The sequence below is a fragment of the Salvelinus sp. IW2-2015 genome, unplaced genomic scaffold, assembly GCF_002910315.2.
Source record: "Salvelinus sp. IW2-2015 unplaced genomic scaffold, ASM291031v2 Un_scaffold1093, whole genome shotgun sequence".
Lineage (NCBI taxonomy): Eukaryota > Metazoa > Chordata > Actinopteri > Salmoniformes > Salmonidae > Salvelinus > Salvelinus sp. IW2-2015.
The window spans coordinates 237,308-244,200 of record NW_019942724.1 but is presented as its reverse complement, the minus strand read 5'-3'; the positions used below and the strand labels follow the sequence as shown (position 1 = coordinate 244,200).

The window sequence follows — 6,893 nt, the reverse complement described above, 5'->3', positions numbered from 1 at the left end:
TGTTATTTACAGAAATGTCATAGGCTGGAATTTGTATGAGCAGACGCTGCCACCTAGTGGCCAAAGGGACAGTTAACAACAAACACTGGCTGGGTTCAGAAACAACCCGTCGTCCATTGGCTCCCACCACGTCGGTCATGGCAGATCTGAAGGAATGTGTAAGTGAAACATTCCCCTTCCAGTCAGCCTCACATGTCTTTCCATGGTGAATACTAATGCCTCAACAAGGAGTTCATATTTACACCATTTAATAGACTTAAAGTCAGGCTTTTTCCCCCCGGGAATCACTGAGCTACATTCCACACAGTACATGGTTTTGAATGTTATGGTAATGTTTATGATAAGTGTCATACATTGTAATAACATTGTTGTCAATACAGGCTGTAATCAAAGCAGCGATGGTATCAACATCCTATAATGAACATCTCTTGGGAAGCTCACATTTCTATAGATGTACATAGAAGGGTGATTCCAGACGACCACAGTAGTGAGTGGGAACTGTTGCTGACCTCTCTCCCTCTCCCTCTCTGTCTTAATGTCTCTCTGTGTGTGGCCAGGTACGGGTCCCAGAGGTAGAGCTTTTTGTGAACCTGAGGGACTGGCCCCTGGAGAAGAAGAGGCCCTCAGAGAGGCTTCACCCCATCTTCTCCTATTGCGACTCCATCTTATATGGGCACCAGAGCCCTTCAAGCTGCTCCAACGTGCCAGCTACAGGTCCAGAACAGCTGAGAAGTTTCACACTTTAACGCTCTTAGTTTTTAAGGAAATTAAAACACGTTATTTGACTTATTCCATGCAAGGTCATCTCGCTGAGTCTACCTTAAATGAGGCACGTAATGGCTTAGAAATAAATTTTAAAAAACAAGGGGCGAGACTTGTAAAAATGTGAGAATGGTTTGGATGCGACTTTATGAAAAAGGAAAAGGACTTTAAGGTAACTTTACAAGGCCACATGGAAACGAGAGATCGCTCATAAATAGGTTTGTTTTTGAGAGGATTCATTTGACTTGTTTTAGATAGTCATTAATTGTTAACGTGGTGCCAGGGTCATCAGCTGCTCGGCACCCAGGCTCTGGAATGCAATCCCCCAACATATACAACATGCAGACATAGTCATCTCATTCAAAAACCTCCTCAAAACACATCTTGTCAAGGATGCCTCCAACCTATAGCCTAGTGTCCGTGATTGACTCGGTCCCCCCCCAGCCCCCAAATTCCTTATATTGAGCAAAGCAGACGGCACCATTTTCTTGTTTTTTAAATTTACAGATAGCCACGGGCACACTCATTTTACAAATTTACAAATGAAGCATGTGTGTTTAGTGAGTCCTCCAGATCAGAGGAAGTACGGACGAACAGGGATGTTCTCTTGATAAGTCTGTGAATTGGACAATTTTCCTGTCCTGCTAAGCATTCGAAATGTAACGAGTATTTTTGTGTCTGGGAAAATATATGAGGTAAAAAGTACATTATTTTCTTTTGAAATGTAGTGAAGTAAAAGTAAAAGTTGTCAAAAATATAAATAGTAAAGTAAAGTACAGATACCCCGAAAAAACAACTTTGTACTTTAAAGTATTTTTTACTTAAGTCATTTATACCACTGTGTGGTATGTAACATCTAATGTCGCCTTTAAACACAACGCTGAATAAGATGTGTTAACAAAAGCATGCACACCCTGTGTCCTAGTGGTTAGAGCATTGGACTAGTAACCGGAAGGTTGCCTGGATCAAATCCACGAGCTGACAAGGTAAAAATCTGAATCAGAGACCACTATGATGGTACACCAAATGTGTTTGACGGATCGCGGGAAAAGAGCAGGAATAGTCTTTTGTAGGCTACAGTCCAAGCTATGTCTTCCAATGGTGTGACTGCTGTCGGCATCCAAAGATTATCCACCTTTAATAACCGCTTGTAAGGATGACAGCAGGGCTGTGGTCTACGGCGATACGGAAATCACTTATTATTGATAACAACTAATATGGATATTATTGGACTCCCGAGTGGCGCAGCGGTCTAAGGCACAGCATTTCAGTCTAGAGGTGTCACTACCAACACCCTGGTTTGAATCCAGGCTGTATCACAACCGGCCGTGATAGGGAGCCCCATAGGGCGCACGCACAATTGGCCCAGTGTCATCCTGGTTTAGCCGGTGTAGGCCATCCTTGTAAATAAGAATTTGTTCATAACTGAGTTGCCTAGTTAAATAAAGGTAAAACAAATGTAAGGTAAACATTGCGTGTTGATTTGAATCACACGTTGATTTGAATTCACTGAATTGTTGTTTGTAAAGTAAATTTATAATGATCTGGATTTCTATCAAAGTCCAAATGTTTTTATTCATTTTATGTTGCAAATAACACACTACTTCTAGCAATCTTTTGAAGTATATTTTTTGTGTAATATACATGCAGAGGGATTAAGGATTCAGTGGAAACACATGTATTGTTTATTTAATTTAATTTTTATTTAACCAGGTAGGCCAGTTGAGAACAAGTTCTCATTTACAACTATCGACCTGGCCAAAGATATATTGTGTTGAATAAGAAAAGCTTTATGGCTTTACCTGATTATTTTTTTGTAACACTTTATTTTCACAAACGTTTGACTTTTATGAAACTAACATCAACCCTGACCTAGATATTTAGTTCTACATGTATTTTTTCCTGTTTTATTTACAGGCCAAGGATGCACTGTCATTGGTCCACTGTTCAATTATCAAAATGTTTTATCTGTTTTTCCTGTGTTGTAAAATAATTACCAACGTGTGAATTGTGGGGTTTTCACCCCTAACGATACACGATTGATAGTTTACACAATTTTTATAATAAATGTTTTCATTGTTTGTACGTTAACACCAGTCGTGTTATTTTCGGTCTCAATATGCACACACCATAGATCACTGGTTCGAATTATACACAATATAAGCTATTATTTACATGTTTAAATGGTCACTAATCAGTAAATAAACATGTTATGACAAAAAACAAAGATTTTTGTTGATTTTACGATAACAAGATGATACTATTTTCCACGTTAGWCTTCCGTGTTATAGCCCTATAGATTTGCTGTACGGACGGATAAAATTACCTTTTCAGAGGGTTATTGCTCAGGGAGCTAAATCATTATAATCATTGTATTTAAATCATTATATAAACTAGCCTGTAGACTTTGAGTTTACAAACATGATAGTTAAATCATGTCTCCCAAATCATACATTTTTAGATTATTGTGGTAGCATCGACTCCTAGACGGCATCGACACTAGACGGCATCGACTCCTAAACGGCATCGACACTAGACGGCATCGACACTAGACGGCATCGACTCCTAGACGGCATCGACACTAGACGGGCATCTTATGAAAGGTTTACAGTGAAGTTGAAGTTCGATGACATTAGAAGATAAGACAATAAACAAAACAAATAGCAGTTACCCATTCTCACTATTTCTTCACGGTCAGAAGGAAGTGGTGGATGCATTTCTGGTTTTAGGGTGGGTGGAAACAGAGTTGGGTGCTGTGGAATCGGTGAGGGTAACACAAAGTGGTCTTGTGATATTTGTTTGTGTTTCTGCTGGTCAGAGGGAGAAGGCGTTAAACAAATGGGGGCAAGAAATGTGAATTGTTTCTCTCAAGAAAAGACTGCCATTGAAAGGAGTGATTACTGGGGTAGCAGTAAATGTAAAAGTTGATCAACTGAAGGGGAAYATTCCTGGTGTTTGTGATGCTCGTCATTTGGTGCGACGCAAAGTCAGGGTGGCGAGAGAATGATGAAACAGAAGAGTCMTTGTCTGTTCTTTTGAGTTTTGATGTTGAGTCTTTGTCCGACAAAGTGACTTTAGGAAATATAAGTTCTCCTGTACGAGCTTTAGTGCTGAATMSATTACGTTACAGGTGTCAAGCTTATGGGCATGTGGGTAGCAGTGTGTAGGAGGGAGATTCCTAGGTGTGAGAAGTGTGCAGAAGGGCATGAGACAAAGGAATGTGTAGCATTGGAGAAAGAAGCGGTATGTGTTAATAATAGGGGTGCCTATGGGGCTGGGGATTTGAAGTGTCCGGTGCGAGAGAGGCAGTTTGAGGCTTCCAGAGTATTAAGTAGTGCAGAAGGTTTCGTATGTTGAGGCAGAGAAGAAAGTAGAGGAGGATGGRTCAAATGGGGAAGGATCCTGAGAGGATCCCAGTGAGTAGTAGATCTGTACCAGTACAGAGGGAGGGGACAGCGAGTGAAACATGCTTCAGTAAGATTGTCTTCTTAGCGTTCATATCAATGGTTATCAACTGTACCACAGAAATGGAATGTAAGTCACAGACAATTGAGGTGGTGGTGGAAGCTGCATTGAGGTATTTGGGTGTGCGAGACTTGACGTCAGAAGACTTACAGGGTGTGTTGAGTGGTGGTGTCCCATCCTTTCAGGTTGATGGCCTGAGAGAGGACTAAATAGTTTTAAATAGTGGAGTAGGGTGGTGTTCTTTTGTATAATTATTATTTATTTATCGTGAGCGTAGTGTTAGATGGTAGGGTATTTAGTTATTGACTTTATTTTTTCAAGCAACGCATAAGGGAGTTGTACTTCCGTCCAGTAGGTGGCGGTAATGCAACATTTATTGGATGCCAACCGCCGTTAATCCTCACCGAAGAAGACAAAACACYCGACGACATGGGAACGTTTCAAGAGGTAAAATGTTTGTTTATGTTGACGATTGATACAAGTTATACAGTTTATGTAAGTATTTGATAGAATACATGGCCAAGCATGAATGACTCACTAACTCAATAATGACTTTACAGGACAGCTTGAACATCATTTTTGGGAAAAAACGAATCGTTGCTGTCAAAGTTGTGTTGAGCGTCCCTGCTAACGCAAGTGCTGTGCAGACTGCTGTCATCTTGACACACGGGGCTGGAGGGGACATGAACTTAAAGCATTTGGTTTCTCTTGCTCATGTACTTGCGTCGAATGGTCTGCTATGTCTTCGCTTCACGTGTAAAGGTTTAAACCTGGTTTACAGAGTGAAGGCTTACAATGCTGTTTTGGTAAGAATTATTTGTGAAATCCAGATTTTTGCACATCTTCATAGTTAAGAATAACACTAGAGTTTGTGTGCCATTTATGGAAATAGTCTGTTTTATTTTGCAGGAACACTTGAAATATCTTAAGAAATTCACAATAAGACACATATTCTTTGTTGGTAAGTAAGCAAACCAATTTTTTACCTAAATTAAACCTCATTTGGCCTTATGTATTTCCCAGTTATGAGCCATGTGATGAGGCTGTCACATAACAATAAACCAATTTAACCACATCATTCTGGAAGATATTTTTCAATGTGTGTTTGCACATAGCTCTCTAGGTCTACTGTATCTCTGACCCCTGGTCTACTGTATCTCTGACCCCTGGTCTACTGTATCCCTGACCCCAGGTCTACTGTATCTCTGACCCCTGGTCTAATGTATCTTTGACCCCTGGTCTAATGTATCTCTGACCCCTGGTCTACTGTATCTCTGACCCCTGGTCTACTGTACCCCTGGTCTACTGTATCTCTGACCCCTGGTCTTACTGTACCTCTGAACCCCTGGTTATCTACTGTATCTCTGACCCCTTGGTCTACTGTATCTCTGACCCCTGGTCTACTGTACTCTGACCCTGTCTACTGTATCCCTGACCCTGGTCTACTTATCCCTTTTGGACCCTGGTCTACTGTATCTCTGACCCCTGGTCTACTGTATCCCTGACCCCTGGTCTACTGTATCCCTGACCCCTGGTCTACTGTACCCCTGGTCAACTGTACCTCTGACCCCTGGTCTACTGTATCTCTGACCCCTGGTCTACTGTACCACTGCTCTACTGTACCCCTGGTCTACTTATCATCTGACCCCTGGTCTACTGTTCATCTGACCCCTGGTCTACTTTTTCTCTGGTCCAGTGGCCCTGTTTTTCACCAGGCAGGGATATATCTATACTTATCTGAGTATTAGGGGTTACTGATGTCATTAGTAATGAGTTATTCTTTAGCAGTCAATTTCAAGACAGATCAAATATTATAGGTTACTGTATGAAGATACAGCTGAATACACATCATGTTGACATGGTGGAGGCTACTCACTGTGTCCCCTCCACTTTAGGCTGTTCTATGGGGGCTCGAGCTGCCTCTGCCCTGGCCAGGCAGCTCAGTGTTAGACCAGAGGATGCAGTAGCTGGCCTAGTCTGTCTGTCCTTCCCCCTACACCCTCCAGGACAGACCCACACCCATCGCCAGCGGAGTGAGGACCTCAGGGGGCTGCCTAAGGAGTTGCCTGTGTTGTTTCTGTCTGGCACTGCAGACAACATGTGTGAGAWGGTGAGAATGGCGTTGGGTGTATTTTGGACCTTGCATAAATGACAGCAGATCGGAGTGATCAGACAGACACCGTTAACCATGTTTACGACATGCACAGCTCTCTCTTTTTTTTTTTGATTCTGTGTGATATTTTATTGATTTATTTTTTTAACTGATAGGCTGGAAGAAACATATGATCCCAAATGTTGTGTTTGTGCAATAATGATTTCCTCCATGTGTCCAGATCCTTCTGGAGGATGTTGTAAAAGAGATGAAGTGTCCAACGACTGTTCACTGGATTGAAGGAGGCAACCATGGCCTTACAACGAAGGGAAGGGCTGAGGAGTCTGTCCTGGAGGAAGTCAACTCACATGTCTTATCATGGATTCTGGAACAAATTTGCATGAAGCTGACTCTAGATTCTGCCGCAGCTGTATTATTCAGTACCGGTCCGTTTCAGAGAAAGCACCCCGCACGCTGTATTATTCAGTACCGGTCCGTTTCAGAGAAGCACTCCGCACGCTGTATTATTCAGTACGGTCCGTTCAGAGAAGCACTCCGCACGCTGCTATTATTC

The 6,893-nt window shown here is 41.9% G+C and overlaps 1 pseudogene; it reads left to right on the top strand.

The window, feature by feature from the left end:
- Positions 1-4,599: 4,599 nt before the first annotated feature.
- LOC112069722 (testis-expressed protein 30-like) overlaps positions 4,600-6,893 on the top strand; it is a 2,620-nt pseudogene continuing 326 nt past the window's right edge.